At 40.1% G+C, this 17,735-nt stretch overlaps 1 protein-coding gene and 1 pseudogene across 4 annotated transcripts in view; one reads left to right on the top strand and one right to left on the bottom strand.

Annotated features, from left to right (window-relative positions):
- The window catches only part of KAZN (kazrin, periplakin interacting protein), a 1,292,076-nt gene that overhangs the window by 939,482 nt on the left and 334,859 nt on the right, over positions 1-17,735 (bottom strand). The window lies entirely within an intron of this gene.
- On the top strand, positions 12,708-13,174 carry LOC108285605 (annotated as a pseudogene).

Genomic DNA, 17,735 nt, shown 5'->3' with positions numbered 1-17,735 from the left:
CCTCTACTGTTATTTTATACATAAGAATACTGAGAGGCAGAGGCATAGCCTTGCAGAACTCAGGTGTGACCCCAAACCTGGATCTCGTTTCACTATTCAAAGATGGTTACAAATGATGTTGTTAAAATTATAGAAAAATAAAACATTTTAAATGTGACAGAAGCTTCATTATTTTAACCTTCTATGTTATCTTTCTAAAAGTTCTTTACCCTAAAAAAGGTGGTCAAATTTGCATGTGATATCATCGTCTGGTTAACTGATGTTGTTCTTTGCAATTGATTCTTGAGATATCTTGAGAAATGTGTATATTCATTTTTTCTTTATTTTAAAATGCCGATTGTTTTATGAAAATTAGGTGAACTGTGAAGGAAGGTTAATAAAACTAATTATAAGAGGGAAAAGGTCAAGTGACAATGAAGAAAATCTAGCAGACAAACACAGGAGAGTTGGAACAGCATACAACATTCTACTAAGCCAGAAAGAAACGCTTTAGTTCATGCCGTGGAGAAGAAACCATTGTATCTCAGCCTTGTGTCAGCCGGGATAAGGAGCTGTGAAGAAGCCAACCCAACTTATATTCAAGCATCAGCATATAAAGCTGAAGGGGACCTTGTTGGCCTCTAGGGGGAGCTCAAGACTTCCCCTCCAGATCCCCAAAAATCAATAAGAAAATGGAGTAGGGTCTTCCTGTCCTTGGTACCAGGTACTAGGCAATAGGGGCTGGAACCTCTTTGCTTTGGCAAGAGGCTAAAACCTAAGGAATGAGATGAGAATTTATCAACTTTTTTCAATATTTGAAAAAGTTTAACAGAAGTGTTATATCCGTACTGCCTGTACCGCATCCCCCCCACCCCTGCAATAGACACATACATGCACACACACGCAGCCACCAAACTACCTTTGTTTCTTTGCTTTTGACTATAATAAGCGTCACTTGGTGTGATAGCGGTAACCATCTAATACTGCTGAGAGGCTGGGTAAAGGCACTAGATGTTCACTACACCCATTTCCTCTTCGTTCTGGTCACCCAGCCAGACTTGATTTTCCAGCCCCCATTTGCAGTTGGGTGTGCTTGTGAGCCTGAGTTCCAATGGAATGAGAATGGAAGTGATGTGTGCTACTCCCAGATCTGGCCCATATAAACCCCTCCCAAGCCATCCCCCACACCCTTCCCCTAAGCTGACAACCTTGGAACCTGTACTGAAGATCTCACGGGGAAAGGAGCCTGGATCTCTGAGTCATTTCTTAAAGGAAAGCTATCTGCTGATCAGGGGCATCTGTTTAAACTTTACATAAGCAAGAAATAAATACTTGCTATACTAAGCTGGTGAGATTTGGAGAATTATCTATAATCGTAGCTAGCATGACCCTAACACATCCAGGTATAATAAATGGCTGTTGATAAAGTAGCTTCTGAGTCCTAATTGGTACACTGGATACTAATACCCAGTTATTGTCAGGTTGTGTTGGAGAATTCCTGGAGTTTAAAGTCTTCATCTCACAGATGGATCTGCTGAGGGCTTCAGTGATGTGTATGAGGTCACAGAGTAAGTCACCACAAAACCAGATCCAGGATTTTTTATTCTGTCACTGGCTCTTTCTAAAACACCATTTGACCTCCCTTCTATATTATCTATGATGGCAGCATGGGCCATTGTAACCCCAAGGTGAGTATTGGATAGTCAAGACTCTGGGCCATGCTTGAAAAAAAGTGAGATAGAGCCTTCCCCTTCTGGCTACAAGTTACCAATTACAAGGGTAGAGGAAGAGAGCATATTCTTGGGTTTTTTTTCTGTTATGTACAAACCAGCAACTCAGGAGCTTATTTGATTATTTATATCTCAGGAGAGAAAGTCATTTGACAGCAGTCATCTTATTGGCTTTCATGCATGTGTCTTCTGTGATCGACATCTCTTTTCCCTCCTAACAAGAATCAAATAAGAAACTAATAATAAACCTTACGGGCATGAGCTGAAGTGGCTGTAGAGTAATAATAGAACAAATAGCCTCTAATTTTTATTGAGCACTTACTGCAGGGTAGGCACCATGCTAATACTTCAAATACACTCATTCACTGATTCACAGCAAGGAACTCATGAAGTGGGAAGTATTATTACCCCATTTTAAGGATGACAAAGCAGAGGTTTCTAGGATGGAGTGACCTGTCTGAAGATGCAAAGTGCCCATGGGAGATCTTAGGCTTCCTTGAGACCATCATTTACAATCTTAACACTAAACCGAACTGTCTCGTGACTACATACAAATGCCAATGCAATGTTTTCTAACACCCCAAGAGGTCATAAATCATTGCTTATAATCTTCTTACTGAACAAACAGGGCCACCAAGAAGGAGAATAGACAATTCAGACACAAGTTCAGTGTCACAGAGTCATCTTCCATGGCAGCTTATAATCTTACAGGGGAGTCACATGTGGAAATAGAATTTTGCACTAAGAAACTTCTTCTATCCCATTATGAAGGTCTTTCTAGTCTCTAGTTAGAAGGTAGTGTAAATTCCAACAAGATATAGAGGAAGAATGTGAAGCACTACCATAGGAATTGGACTCAGACCCAAGTTCAAAACCTCCCTCTGCCAAGAACAAGCTGTGATCCTTAATCTTTCTAAACCATAGTTTTTCATCTCCAAATAAAACAGGAGTGGGGGAGATAATATCTCATAAGGATCTTATGAGTTAAATATAATAATAAAATAATACTGTTCAAGCACTTATTGCAGACTTTGCCTGGCTCTTAGATGGTGCCCAATAGATGGCAAGGGTTTACTTCAAGTGTTATTAGTTTTTGTAAGAAACAACTTCCCAAGTCACTTTGGAAATTTTATTTAACTCAGACCAAACTCTGATTGTGTTCACCTTTGCCTTGTGTTTTGTTTTGCACAAAATCTCTGGAGGCTCTAGAATTGCTCAGGTAATAAGATAGCCACTAGTCGCATGAGGCTATTTACATTTAAATTAATTAAAATGAAAAAGTCAGCTCCTTAGTCATGCGAGCCACATTTCTTGTGCTCAATACCCACATGATGTTAGTGGCTGCTATATGGGACAGCACAGCTGTAGACTATTTCCATCACTGGGGAAGTTTCTGTGGGAGAATGTGGGTCTGGAGGAAGAATAGAGCCGGAAATAATACAGGGAACATATTCACTGCAGAGGGCGGTTTGCATATGGCTCTGCTGGAGTCAGGTTGCTAGACCAAATGAGACGCAGGGTCCTTCTGCATCCAGAAGCATCTAATGCTCCTGGGAGAGAGACTCAATTTTTGAGAACATCTTCCTGTAGGTATTTCTTGAATAACGACAGTGGGTTTCTCTTGGCGAGAAATCTAAGAAACTAAGATTGGCATCCCTCACGATAAGTGTGGATTCCTCTCCAGGGCTTGGGCCTTGAAAGGGTCCAAATGATGACTGATATTAGGTTAAGGACACCATTAGAGGGCCCTTATATGAATAAGATTTTCACATTTGCTGTGAAAATACTATTCAAGGAAAACATAAAACATTAGAGATGTTGTTTGCCATAGAATTAATGGTTCTAAAGGAAACAGGAATATGAATTTTCCTTACATCTGTTCATCTTTTGCATATCTTCTCACCAATATGATCATTTTTTATATAAAATATGTTACATAGACATAAAATATTCATAGACTTTTTTTTAATTTAGAGAATAACACCTCAATAATACTTTTTATTCTAAAAACATTATTATATTTCCAAGAAGCTCTCAAAGGCTTTTACAAACACATTTTTGTAATATAGATAGGCAATGTTAAAGCAGGATATATTGTGTGTCAAAACAGCATTTATATTATAAATTTGTTTTGTTTTTTAAGAAAGCTAAGGAGAGAGAAACCCAGTTGGCTGCAATTGAATTAAGGAACCACAAGCTATTTTTCTTGTCTTTTTTGCAGTTCATGGTGCAATTTTATTTCCCCCATTTTTAAAGATCATAAAACTGAGCTTATAATCTATTTTCTTGCTAAATGAAGACACCTCATTAGTATATACACAGGAGCATAAAACACTTCTAAGGTTTTGGACTTTCTTCAATTGAATGACAGATCTTCAAAGCTCTCCTATTAGCATGCTGCTGTGTGGTTCTGTGAGCCACGTGGATAACATACTGAGTATGGTTCTGGGAATACAGACAAGAGAAGACAAGCCAAGAGGATGGTAGACAAGGCCAGGATACCTGGGCCACCTAAGGGCATGGAGATGACAATGTGGATACCTCCTTGGCTGGCTAACAACGAGTAGGCCAGCACTGACGTCCTTTTAATACATGATCTAGAATTTTACATTCAGCTCGTGTTCAGAGGCTCCACCTTCTTCCTTTTGTTCAACATTAGAACTGTCTTTGCCTTTATTCTCCAGGCTTCCCAAAGAAGATGAGATTCAGAAGATTCAGCCATCTTCTCCCAGAATCCGGGAGGTCTGGAAGAGCAGGTTCGTGTTCTTTTACCACTTTCACATCTGTTTTGAATGTCAATTTCCTCCCCACCATTGTGCCAGAGATGGTAATCATTGCACTCGCCTGCCCATGGTCCTTCTCTGAGAGAACGGCTCCCAGTGATACACAGAACACTGCTTCTATCCCCTCAGCCAAAGACAATGAGGTGAAGTCACAATGTCATTCGAAGCTATCCAGAGAGCTAGGAGAAAAATGGAACTTCTTGTTTCCCCAGTTTCCAATTTTGTCATCCTGTATAGATTATTTAAGCTTTCTAAGCCTCAGTTTCCTCATCTAAAAAGCAAGGACAATCATATTTGCCATAGGGTTGTTGTCAGCATGGAGTAAGATGGTGTATAACGTAATGGAGTCCCCAGCAAAATGGAAGCAATTGGTCATGGTCACTGCTGCTGTCCTTGCCATCATCATTACGGTCATCATTACCAGTATCAAAGTTACCATCGTCATCACCATCATTGTGAGAACTCATTTGAGTGGGAGAGTGAGCTGAAGTGTGTAGAGTGAGGGTCAAGGGTGCCGTTTTGATCTACAAGCAATGCACCAAGTACTCAGAGGAGGTCAGTCTACAGGCGAGAGATAAATAACCGGGATGGGCAGCATTGGCATTTAGTGGGCATGGACCAAGGTTGCGAAGCATCCTGCAGTGTTCAGGAGTGTAGTAAACAATGAAGAAGTACCCTGAGCCTCACACAACTTTCAAAAATGCTGCACAACAATGTGTATAAAAGTCTAAGCTTCCATACTACATACATATATAATATACTATTTACAAAGTTTAAATACACGCTGAATTTTTCAGGAAGGTAGCTACTGTGTAATTCATAGAGAGACCACTGTTTTATTGGAAACTTGCTGAGAGCCAGTCACTGTGGTGATTTCAAACATGACTACAACTTCTCTGACACTCCTCTCATCAAGAGGTGGGCTCTATACACTCACATCCTCTCTGCCCCCAAGCCCATGTGACTGCTTTGACTGAGGGCATGTCAGAAGTGATGCTGGCGACTTTCAAGGCTAAGTCATGAAAGATCATGCAGCTCCTGCTGGGATACTTGTCGTTAGAGCTCTGCCTATCTTATAAGAAATCTGAGCACCCTGAGATGGCCAGGCTGGAGGGCCACCTACAGGCAGTCCTGTGCAACCTTCCAGTCAAGGAGCCAAGGAGTGAAGTAGAGCCATCCTGGAAGTGATTCCTCCAGCTTTAACTCTTCCAGGGCCTGGCATTAGACCTACCCCGGGGAAGCTCCAGACATCATGGAGCACAGAAGAGCCATTCTTGCCGTAGTCTTTCTGAATTCTTGACCCATAGGATCCAAAAGCATCATAAAATGATGGTTTGAGGGTGCTAAGGTCTAGTTTGTGACACGGCAAGAAATAACTGAAATACCCACGACTTTGAAAAATCAGACTGCCAGTACAATATGATTTTATCAAACTTTTATTTAATATATATATTTTATTGTGTTTTAGGTTTTGGGGTACATGTGAAGAACATGCAAGATTGTTGCATAGGTACATACATGGCAATGTGGTTTGCTGCCTTTCTCCCCATCACTTATATCTGACATTTATCCCTCCCCAACTCCCCACCCCCCTCTGTCCCTCCCCTAGTTCCCCCCACCCACAGACCCCAGTGTGTGATGCTCCCCTCCCTGTGTCCATGTGTTCTCATTGTTCAACACCTGCCTATGAGTGAGAACATGCGGTATTTGATTTTCTGTTCTTGTCAGTTTGCTGAGAATGATAGTTTCCAGGTTCATCCATGTCCCTACAAAGGACACAAACTCATTGTTTTTTATGGCTGCATAGTATTCCATGGTGTATATGTGCCACATTTCCCCTGTCCAGTCTATCATTGATGGACATTTGGGTTGGTTCCAAGTATTTGCTATTGTAAATAGCGCCGCTATGAACATTCATGTGCCTGTGTCCTTAAAACAGAACGATTTATAATCCTGAAGTCATCAGATTCACAAAGCTTCTACATGTAGGTGCAAATAAATTCATGGCTACTTCATCATTTCTTCTTCTGAATATTTATCTATTTTTCTTTCCAACTTTTAGGTTCAAGGGGTAAATGTGCAGGTTTGTTACATGGGCAAATTGTGTGTTGTGGGGGTTTGATATCAGATAATTTTGTCACCCAGGTTATCAGCATAGTGCCCAACAGGTGGATTGTCAATCCTCACACCCCTCCCACCATCCACCCTCAAGTAGACCCCAGTATCTATTGTTCCCTTTTTTGTGTCTGTGCATACACAGTGTTAAGCTCTCACTTATAAGTGAGAACGTGTGGTATTTGCTTTTCTGTTCCTGCATTAATTTACTTAGGATGATGGCCTCCAACTCCATCCAAGTTCTCACAAAAGACATGATCTCATTCTTTTTTATGGCTCTGTAGTATTGCATAGTGTGTGTGTACCATGTTCTCTTTATCCAGTCCACTGTTGATGGGCATCTAGGTTGATTCCATGTCTTTGCTGTTCTGAATAGTGATGTGACGAACATTGGCATGCATGTTTCTTTATGGTAAAATGATTTCTATTCCTTTGGCTATATACCCAGCAATTGGATTGTTGGGTTGAATGGTAGTTCTATTTTAAGTTCTTTGAGAAACCTTTAAACTGCTTTCCATGGTGGCTGAACTAATTTACGCCCCCACCAACAATGTGTAAAACATTCCCATTTCTCTGCAACCATACCAGAATCTGTTTTTTGTTATATATATATTTTTTAACATTTTAGTAATGGCCATTTGACTGGTATGAGATGGTATCTCATTGTGGTTTTGATTTGCATTTCTCTAATTGGTGATCCTGAGAATTTTTTCATATGCTTTTTGGCCACATGTATGTCTTCTTTTGAGAAGTGCCTGTTCATGTCCTTTGCCCATTTTTTAATGGGACTGTTTGGTTTTTGCATGTTAATTTGCTTAATTTTCTTATAAATTCTGGATATTAGACCTTTGTCAGATGCATAGTTTGAAAATATTTTCTCCCATCCTGTAGTATGTCTGTTTATTCTGTTGATAGTGTAGGTGGCTTTTGTTTTGTTTTGTTGTTGGTAGTGGTTGGTTGTTTGGTTGTACAGAAGCTCTTTAGTTTGATCAGGTTCTATGGTCAATTTTTATTTTTGTTGCAATTACTTTCAGAATCTTCATCATGAAGTCTTTGCCAAGGCCTATGTCTAGAATGGTATTTCCTGGGTGGTATTCTAGGGTTTTTATAGTTTTAGGTTTCACATTTAAGTCTTTAATTCATCTTGAGTTATATTTTGTATATGGTGAAATACAGGGGTCGTTTCAGTCAGTCCAGTTTCACTTGGCTGCATATGGCTAGCCAATTATTCCAGCACCATTTATTGAATGGGCAATCCTTTCTCCATTGCTTGTTATTGCTGGCTTTATCAAAGATTACATGCTGTAGGAATATAGCTTTACTTCTGTTCCATTGGCCTATGTGTCTGTTTTTGTACCAGGATCACACTATTTTAGTTACTATACCCTTGTAATATGGTGTGAAGTCAGGTAGTATGATGCTTCCAGCTTTGTTGCTTTTGCTTAGGCTTGCTTTGGCTATTAAGGCTCGTTTTTTGTTTCCAATGAATTTTAGGATTTTTTTTCCTAATTTGGTGAAAAGTGTCATTGATAGTTTGTTAGGGATAGCACTGAATCTGAAAATTGCTTTAGACAGTATGGCCATTTAAATTATATTGATTCTTTCTATCCACAAGCATAGAATGTTTTTCCATTTGTTTGTGTCATCTCTCATTTCTTTTAGCTGCATTTTGTAATTCTCACTGTAGGGATCTTTCACCTCCCTGGTTAGCTGAATTCCTAGGTATTTTACTCTTTTTGTGGTTATTCTGAATGGGATTGTGTTTCCAATTTGACTGTCATCTTGGATATTGTTGGTGTACAGAAATGTGACTCAGTTTTGTACATTGATTTTGTATCCTGAAACTTTGCTGAAGTTGTTTATCAGATCTAGGAGCGTTTTAGCCAGGACTGGGGTTTTCTAGGTATAGAATTATATTGTTTGCAAACAGAGATAGTTTGAATTTTCCTCTTTCTATTTGGCTGTATTTAATTTTTTCTCTTGCCTGACTGCTCTGGGCAGGACTTCCAGTACTACATTGAATAGGAGTAGTGAGAGTTAGCATCCTTGTCTTTGAACATTTATTCATTAAACTACAGTTTACTTTCTGTTTTAGACAAATTACTTTCTCTGTAAGCCTCCTTTATATTTCAGTTTGGACAATGTATTCATTTTACTTTGAAATTAAGTATTTAAGTAGGTTATATTATCTATGAAGTTTATTTTAAGGGATCAAAGGGATGTTGTAAAATATTTATTATAAAAAGGAAGAGTTGAGTTCAACATGCCAAAACCACCAAGCTAGGCATTTTTTCCCTAAGACCTGGGGGGGGACAATTATTTTGTTAACATCCTTCTGATTATTCTGGCTGGCTGAGATTCTTGAGGCATCCCTATAGCCATCCCCTAATATGTCATTTATTAGCTGGTAGCTTCTTTCAAATTAAGAAGTCTTGACTAGGTTATCCAGTTTAGTATTAACCTCTATGGGCTTTGCTTTCTCCTTGAAAGAGAAAATGGAAGCCCAAAGAGATTAAGCAATACTGTTTTCTCCGGCATCTGTTGGCATCACCCAGATCCCAGAGGTGGTGTTCTCTTCCTTTTTCGTCTTCTTGCTCTTGGATACAATCATTAAAAGCCAAATAACAGTTCTTTTAGTTTATCTTAGTATGTTCTACTCTTCATTGTCAGCTTTGGCACAACCTTTAAAATCCAAATAGTATTTCTCTTTGGTTGCTCCTGACATGTTCTACTCTTTATGCTTTGCGTTGGTCAGTCCTTCTTCTCACTGGTTCCAGGCTTTAGTTTGCCCTTGACTAGACCCTGCTCCTTTGGCCTTTATGAAACCTGAGCTCCTCATATGCATCCTGGTCATTACACCAGGATAACATTTGATTTTCACACCAAAATCATTGACAGCTGGATACCACACATTCCTTTTTGGCAGTTGTTCACCTCTGGAGTCTTTAAAAATTTTCTCTCCATGAAAGTATATTTTTGAAAAGTCTACCTTGCTAATAATTAAAGACTGTAGGTCTTATTTTAGGATGTTAGTGCCCTGTGCCCTGATCATTGTGAATTCTCAATGCTGCATGACTCTCCCTTGGTGTTTGTTGAAGGTACTTCTGGGGGTATCTTCCTAGCCTTCACTGATCACCTCCTTTGGCCATCAACATGGACTCCCAACTGCTTTGTCTTTAACAAACATGACTCTGCCCCTCTGACCATAGCAGATTGGACCCAGGGTGGACAATCAAGCCAAATAGATGAGGCTCCCCTCATGTGCAAACACTCTTAATTAACCCAGAGTTTTTCCTTTAGGATCAGTTTGATCATTGAGAGTCTTACATCATCTGAAAGTTTAAAGAAGTTTAACAGTAATTTATGCAGGATTTCTTGTCAAATTTGGCCTAATATTTGGAAAAAGTATAGAAATTTGGGAGAACTTTCAATTTTTAGTTTTTTTCTTATATAAAAAAGACCAAAGAACATAAGGAAGAAGAAGACACAAAAATAAAATTATAATGATAGATTATGGCGTTCTGTCACACCAAAAGGAGCACGGGCAGGAAATGCACATTGTGGGTGAGCCAGTATAAAATGGCCCCAAGTGAGGTCTCTCTTAAGTGGCTTGCTGATGACAGGGTTTGTAAAGTTTGGCTTTACACAGACCCAAAATAGGCAGCACATAAGTTCCTTAGGCATTGGCGCCGGGATCACAGCCTGTGCCAGGAAAAAGCCTGCTATAGTTGGATTTCTGCAAAGTTTAGGAAAAGAAGCATTTTTAAAAGAACTTGCTGCTAGCAACCATTTTAGGCCGCCATCTTTGTTTCTGCAAGATAACAAGGTAACAGGTGTTCTGTGCCCCAACGCGTGTTTCTTGCTTGTCCTGTGACTGTGGACCATCTCTTCCCTGAGAAATCCAGAAAGCTCCTTCACCATCCAGCAGCTGCAGCCACACTGGCTTCAAAAAAGTCTGAACCCAAGCCTTGAAGAGGGGCCCGTCTTCCATGTCTGTCCTTCCTTAAGCTCTCTCAGCCCTAGAGGGCTCTTTAGAATTCTCTTTATATCGTATTGTCTCCTACTACAGCTTAATAATTATTTTAACTTCTCCAGTTAAAATAATGATGATGAAGATGTTGATAATGACAATAATAATAAGGGTAGTTACAAAAGGCTTTGAGCATGCTAAACACTGGTTTTTTGTTGTTGTTGTTTGTTTTGTTTTCTTTTTGAGACAGAGTTTCGCTCTTGTTACTCAGGCTGGAGTGCAATGGCACAATCTTGGCTCACCACAACCTCCACTTCCTGGTTTCAGGCAATTCTCCTGCCTCAGCCTCCTGAGTAGCTGGGATTACAGGCACGCGCCACCATGCCCAGCTAATGTTTTGTATTTTTAGTAGAGACGGGGTTTCACCATGTTGACCAGGATGGGCTCGATCTCTTGACCACGTGATCCACCTGCCTCGGCCTCCCAAAGCGCTGGGATTACAGGCGTGAGCCACCATGCCCAGCCCAACACTAAGTTTTAAAATTATCCTGTGATACCTGTTCATCATGATATGTGCAGACTGAAAATACGGGGACATCATGACCTTTGTAGATTCAAGCACCACGTCTGGCAGTGGAAGAATGACATTTTTGGATTTTGGAATAAATAGCCTTATATCCATTCCTCTTGGGAGATCTGTGTTGAATCCCCAAATGCCAAAATTTCCTCTGTATTTCACAAATTATGTTTTAAGTTTTGGGATGGAGATTATAACAGCCCACTGATAATACTCCACAGTGCAATGGAGTCTTGTAGTGACTTCTGGAAGGTTCTAAAAATGCTTAGGCATAAAGTCAGATCTAACGGTCTCAAAGCTAGGTTTGTACCATGAATTACAGCCCCTTCTCTGCTCCAACCACGGAATGAAATCAGGAACTTACACTCCTTTATAAAAGGTGATATCCAGGAAAAGCAAAGCTTTAACTAGCACTTAGTTATTGCGAACATGTAATGGTTAAGTGTCCTAAAATACAGAGAGGGGAGAGTAGAAAGAGGCTCTTGATTTCTGTTTCTGATAAAGTACTAAGGCTCTGGCCCTTCCCCCAACCCCGCCAGTTCCCTATGAGCATGGCCATGACCAGCTGGATGGTTAATCTCCCAGGAATAACCTTATCACCCAGGGAATGGAATTGGTAACTTTTAAAGAGCTATCTGGAGGCAGAGCTTCTGAGATTTTACGCCTTTAGGACCCAACTTTGTCAAAGAATCCAAAGCAAATTAACCTACTTCTCTACTCAGGAGAGAAGATGAAATATTTCCATCTTCACTGACAAGGACTTCTGGCAATTTGGATGAATGATGCCAAGAAAAGAAAGCAGCCGGCTTACAAACTTCCTAAGGAAACAAATTTCAAAATAAACCCCAAACATCACGAATCACAGGCTGCTTTGTTTTCTTATGCATGACCTTCATCTACCTTCCTTTCATCAAGTAAATGGAAATGTGTCATTTTGATTAACAATGATTGCTTTCTTGTCATACATCAACTAAAATGAGATGTTTCACCGTCACAGATTTAAGGGGACACGGGCATATATTTAACAGGCATTTTTTAAAGGCATTCTTGATTATCCATATCACTTAAAAAATTCTTGTCTTCTTTCCACCCCATCCCCTTTTCCTGCAGATATTTAAAGGTAAAGAAATGATATGGCATTCAGTGGTGGCTGATTATAGCCTTGTTGATGCCGCTGTATTGTTTACGAAATTGGTGCAATGACGCTGACTAGTAACAGGATTATAAATAAGCCAGAAAATAATTCTAGCTGGCAAGCTCTACAGTGATTTTCCTATGGAAATCATACCTCAAGCTCCTCTTTTTAAGGAGTTTTAATGCAACTTATTATTCACCTTCTCGGAGGCAACTTGTCTATGCAGAAAGAAAAAGACAAGGAAAACAATGTAGACGGATCGTGATTGCAAACATCATGATTTTCAGAAGTGATTTTGCGTTAGGCTAGCTTTTCATCTAAACATGAACTTGGCTCCGGCCAGAAGGTGGTGGTCGTTCGCTGCGAGGGCATCAACATTTCTGGCGATTTCTACAGAAATAAGTTGCAGTACCTGGCTTTCCTCCACAAGCAGATGAACACCAACCTTTCCCGAAGCCCTTACCACTTCTGGACCCCCAGCTGCATCTTCTGGCGGATGGTGCAAGGCATGCTGCCCCACAAGACCAAGCAAGGGCAGGCCTCCTTGGACCGCCTCCAGGTGTTGGACAGCATCCCACGGCCCTACAAGAAAATGCAGATGGTGGTTCCTGCGGTCCTCAAGGTCGTGCGTCTGAAGCCCACAAGGAAGTTTGCCTAACTGGGGTGCGTGGCTCACAAGGTTGGCTGGAAGTACCAGGCAGTGACAGCCACCCTGGAGGAGAAGAGGAAGAAGAAAGCCAAGATCCACTACCAGAAGAAGAAACAGCTCATGAGACTACGGAAACAAGCCGAGAAGAACATGGAGAAGAAAACTGATAAATACACAGAGGTCCTCAAGACCCATGGACTCCTGGTCTGAGCCCAAAAAAGACTGTTAATTCCTCATGCTTGGCCTGGCCTGCCTTCCTCCATCGTCGCCCTGGAATGTGCGGGACCCAGGGGCAGCAGCTGTCCGGGTGCCACAGGCAACCTGGGACATAGGAAGCTCGGAGCAAGGAAACGGTCCAGTCACTGCCTGCCGAGGTTACTTGAAAGCACTCAGAACTGTGCAGGTGTCATTTATCTATGACCAATAGGAACAGCAACCAGTTACTATTAGCAAAAGGATCCGGAAGACTAATTGGAGAGGCCTTAGCTGTGAGTAGAGAGTCTGTCTAACTTTCACCTGGTCATGCACTATGCTCTGCAGCTGTTAGAACGTGCACGTGCTTGGGAACAGCATGAGCTTGCTGCTGTACAAAGGGTATTTATAGAGGCATGGACTGGGAAGATGGGCAACTCGGGGGTTACAGGCGATGCCGTGCTCTTCACCTGTGTTTTGTGATCAGAGTCAAATAAATTACTTTTAAAGAAAAAGAAAATTCTAGAGGGTGAGGGTAGTATGGAAACCTGTATAATGTTGACAGAAGACTCCAGGGCAGGAACCATCCTGTTGGTTTCTTAGTGTATTCTAAACCTCTAGCACAGTACTCATTATACTTATAATTCAATTCTTACCTTTTGGATATAGTTGTGAAGGTCAAACACTAAGTCTAAAACATATTGAAAATCATCCACAAAGGGATGGTAACTAAAGATAGGAAAGAGGAAGAGATTAAAAGAACGTGAATGAATGAACAATTACATCCTCAGGGCTAATAAACACTAAGCAAGATGACAGAGTTAGTATAACTACGATCTAGACAGTGAACTCCTTGGAGGCAGGAACTACACCACCCACCTGATTAGCCAGCATCCCACACCAAAGTCAGCTTTCAGTAATGCTTGTGGGATGAACAAGTAGATGGATAAATGCAGGAAGCTGCTTCAACCTAAACCTTTACCTCTAGGCACAAACAGCAGATGCTGTGCCTGTAATCTTTTTTTTTTTTCCTTCTTCTTAAAAATCAATATAAATTAAGGCCATTTCCTCAGCAGAAAGAAAATAACCTGACAAGTGTAACTATGGTTGGGAATAGAACCTCTGGAGGGTAAATGTGGGACCAACTATGCTTGAGAGCTCCTCCCTCCACAGGAGAAGCCTTTGTACTTTGTTCATGTTAAGCTAGTAAGACAGTATTGACGGCTGCATTAATTCTAATATTTATAACTTAGGCTAGTGGTATAAAGTGCCTGGTACTGGTCTGGAACCTGAGCGTGCTGTCACCAAATCAGATCCAGACATGGTGTGATCCACCAGAGAATGAGGGTAGACCCTCACCAATTAAGCTATCACTGGGTTTGGATGAAGTTCATTCAAAGCCTTGCACACAGGAAAAGTTCCAAGGAGCACATGAGTCTTCTCGACACAGAGAAATAGAAGCTGTCCAAGTTTAAGATAACAAACATCCACAGGGTGCTTAGGGATGACTCAAAGATTCCAAGTCAAGACCAGGAGGCAGAGACGCTATTAATTCGGTTGGCAAGGTCATGAGGATTTGGCTAGAAGCAAATGAGTCCAATTTTGGGCATATCAATTTTGTGGTGACAGATGGACATAAAGAAAGAAATGATGAGCAGAGTCAGAAATACATGTCTGGAGCTCCTACAGAGCAGGCGTCTCATAGAGATTTCCACGTTAATTGCATGTGACTTCAGGTAATGCCAAAGCAGCAGAACACAGAGAGAGAGCACAGAAGGCACTACCAGAAAGGTGAAAAGAGCAGCCAAAAGGCACCAAAGGGACAGCTGGAAGGCAGGAGGGAGGTCAGGGCACCCTGGTGGTTCAGAAGAAAAGGAAGAAAAGAATCTCTAGAAGGCAATACTCAACAAATGATGAATTGGGCAGAGTTTACGGGGACATGGACTGAGGAAACGTCACTAAGAGATGATCAATGACCTTTCAGATAGGAGGTTTCAGTCGTATTGAGTGATGCAAACTAGAACATATGGATTAAGGGTGAATAGGTTTTGAGGCTGTGGGTTCTAAATATTCCTTTAATGTGAATTGATGGTTTTTAAAGTAAGAGCACATATGACACATCTTATAAGAGTCAACTGAAATGTTATTGCCCTTATAAGTTTTTGCTAATCTCTCAATCAGAATAAATTTCAATTTCTCTATACTATCAGAATACTTTGTCCATATAGTACCTATCATATTTTGCTGTGTACTATAATTGCCTTATTTTAGATGCAACACTCCAATGCCTACCCAAAAGAGTTGGTTGAAATATCTGTAGAAGGAATTAATGAAGATCTACTGGTTTACAGGTCTGCCTGTCCAGTGTGGTGTGGCTCTTATATTACATGAAACGTATTGGAGAAATTAATTAAAAGGTACATTATATTAATTTTTTAAAAAAGCTTATTAGTTGTAAAATATTACAGATATCGAAAATTGGCATTACATAAATGCTTAGTTTAATAAACTATGATAAGGTCATCACTTTGTAAACATGACCCAAATCAAGACATAGAGTTTTGCCAGATGCCTCATAAACCCTCTATATAATCATTCTAACCACAGTTCCTTTCCCTACTCCTCCTACACGCCCTATAGCTTTATCACCTGACTATACATTCCTATATTTCACTTTCCCTGTTATTTTTATATGTCTCTATTAGTCTATAGGTTCCCCTTCTGCCTCTCCACACTTATTTTTCATGAAATATATTTGTTGAAGAAAACAAGTGTGTCCTAAAGAGTTTCTTACTATCTGGATTTTGCTGATTGCATCTCTGTGGATCTACTGGATTGATCATTGGGTTTAATTTTTGGCAAGACAACTAAGAGATATTAATAGTATTGTGTTCCTCTATCACAGCCACGGGATGTATGATTGGGCCTTTACTTTTGATAGCAGCAAATGATGTACAATGCCTAGATCTATTAATTTATCTGAGTTGCAAAATAGTAATATTCTAATTTAATCATTCTTCCTTTAGGTATTAGTTGAAATATTTCTACAAAGAGAAAATTTACTCATCTACTACTTGGTTATCAGGGATGTAACTCATATAGAAAAGACATAAAAGATGATTTTTGCCCCCATTATTTACCAGTTTTAAAACTCAGTGGTTATTATTTTCAAAAATGACAAATCATTTTCTATCCTTATAAATTCATGAACTTATTTATTGAGCTTCAGCTCAGTGAAAATATTGTCTTTACTGAACCTTTCTTGTCTGATCTTTGTCCAGTGGGAATATCATTTTCACATGTTCCTAACAGTTTTCTAGCTTCCTTGCTGACAAGGTATGTGTATGACCCACTGCCCTAGGCTCATCTTGTACAAATTCTGACCAGATATGGAATCCTTTATTTTCCCAATAGTCTCTGTTTTCTTTTAGTGGAAAACAGTATTTGAAAATCATCTGGGTCCTAGAGAGGTCATTGCTGTTGGGTTGCTTTCTCCAAGCATTTTTAATACACGTGAGTAAAACTCATGAGGTATGATACTTCCAATTCAAATTCAGTATCACAGGATTTTTAACCTTTTCTACCTGGCATTTATATTTACTTTCTTACACCAGAATACTGATTCTGGAGAACACAAGGGATTCAAGAATTAGGAAATCACATAATTGCCCATGTGGTTTATTTCATTATATATGAAACAGGCTCAGTTAACATTAGCTATTCTTTTTTTTTTTTTTTTTTTGAGATGGAGTTTCGCTCTTGCTACCCAGGCTGGAGTGCAATGGCATGATTTCGGCTCACCGCAACCTCCGCCTCCTGGGTTCAAGCAATTCTCCTGCCTCAGCCTCCCGAGTAGCTGGGACTACAGGCATGCACCACCATGCCCAGCTAATTTTTGTATTTTTGGTAGAGACAGGGTTTCACCATGTCGACCAGGACGGTCTAGATCTCTTGACCTCGCGATCCACCCGCCTCGGCCTCCCACAGTGCTGGGATTATAGGCGTGAGCCACCGCGCCCGGCCAACATTAGCTATTCTTTTACCATAAGTAAACATATAGCACTTACTATCAATCCATATGTTAATAACCCTCTAGTTATTTTGGTTTATTGGAATTTACTCTCTAGTAAATTCCTCAGGAAAAGCTCATGGGAAAAATATTCTCCAAGTCATTGAGTTTGCCCGAGTCTTTCATGTGAATGTCAGTTTAGTTGGTTATAAAAATTTTAGCTCACACTTCTTTCCTTAATTATCCTAAATATGTTATTCTGTTTCCTTATGGCATAAAGCAGTGTTGTAGGAAAGTCTGCTGAAAGTCTGATGTTATCTCTGAATAAGTGATTTGATCTTTTTGCCTGGATGCCTACATTTTGGTTTTTCTTCAAAGTCTAATAAGTTTTATTAACTTTCTCTCAGTGTTGGTTATTTTGGGTCAGTTTCCTTAGTTATGCTGTGTGCACTTTCAATATGTAATTTAAAAAATTGTCTTGGGAAACATTTGAAAGTATAGTTTTGGGTATTTTTTTTTGTTCCCTCATTTTGATTGTCTTTGGAGTCCTTATTATACGTATGTTGGATATTCTTTGACTGTCTTCTAAATTTGTC

This window comes from Cebus imitator, unplaced genomic scaffold (assembly GCF_001604975.1).
Source record: "Cebus imitator isolate Cc_AM_T3 unplaced genomic scaffold, Cebus_imitator-1.0 Scaffold15, whole genome shotgun sequence".
Taxonomy (NCBI): Eukaryota; Metazoa; Chordata; class Mammalia; order Primates; family Cebidae; genus Cebus; species Cebus imitator.
The sequence above is the reverse complement of the archived record's forward strand: the minus strand, read 5'-3'. Positions and strand labels throughout refer to the sequence as shown.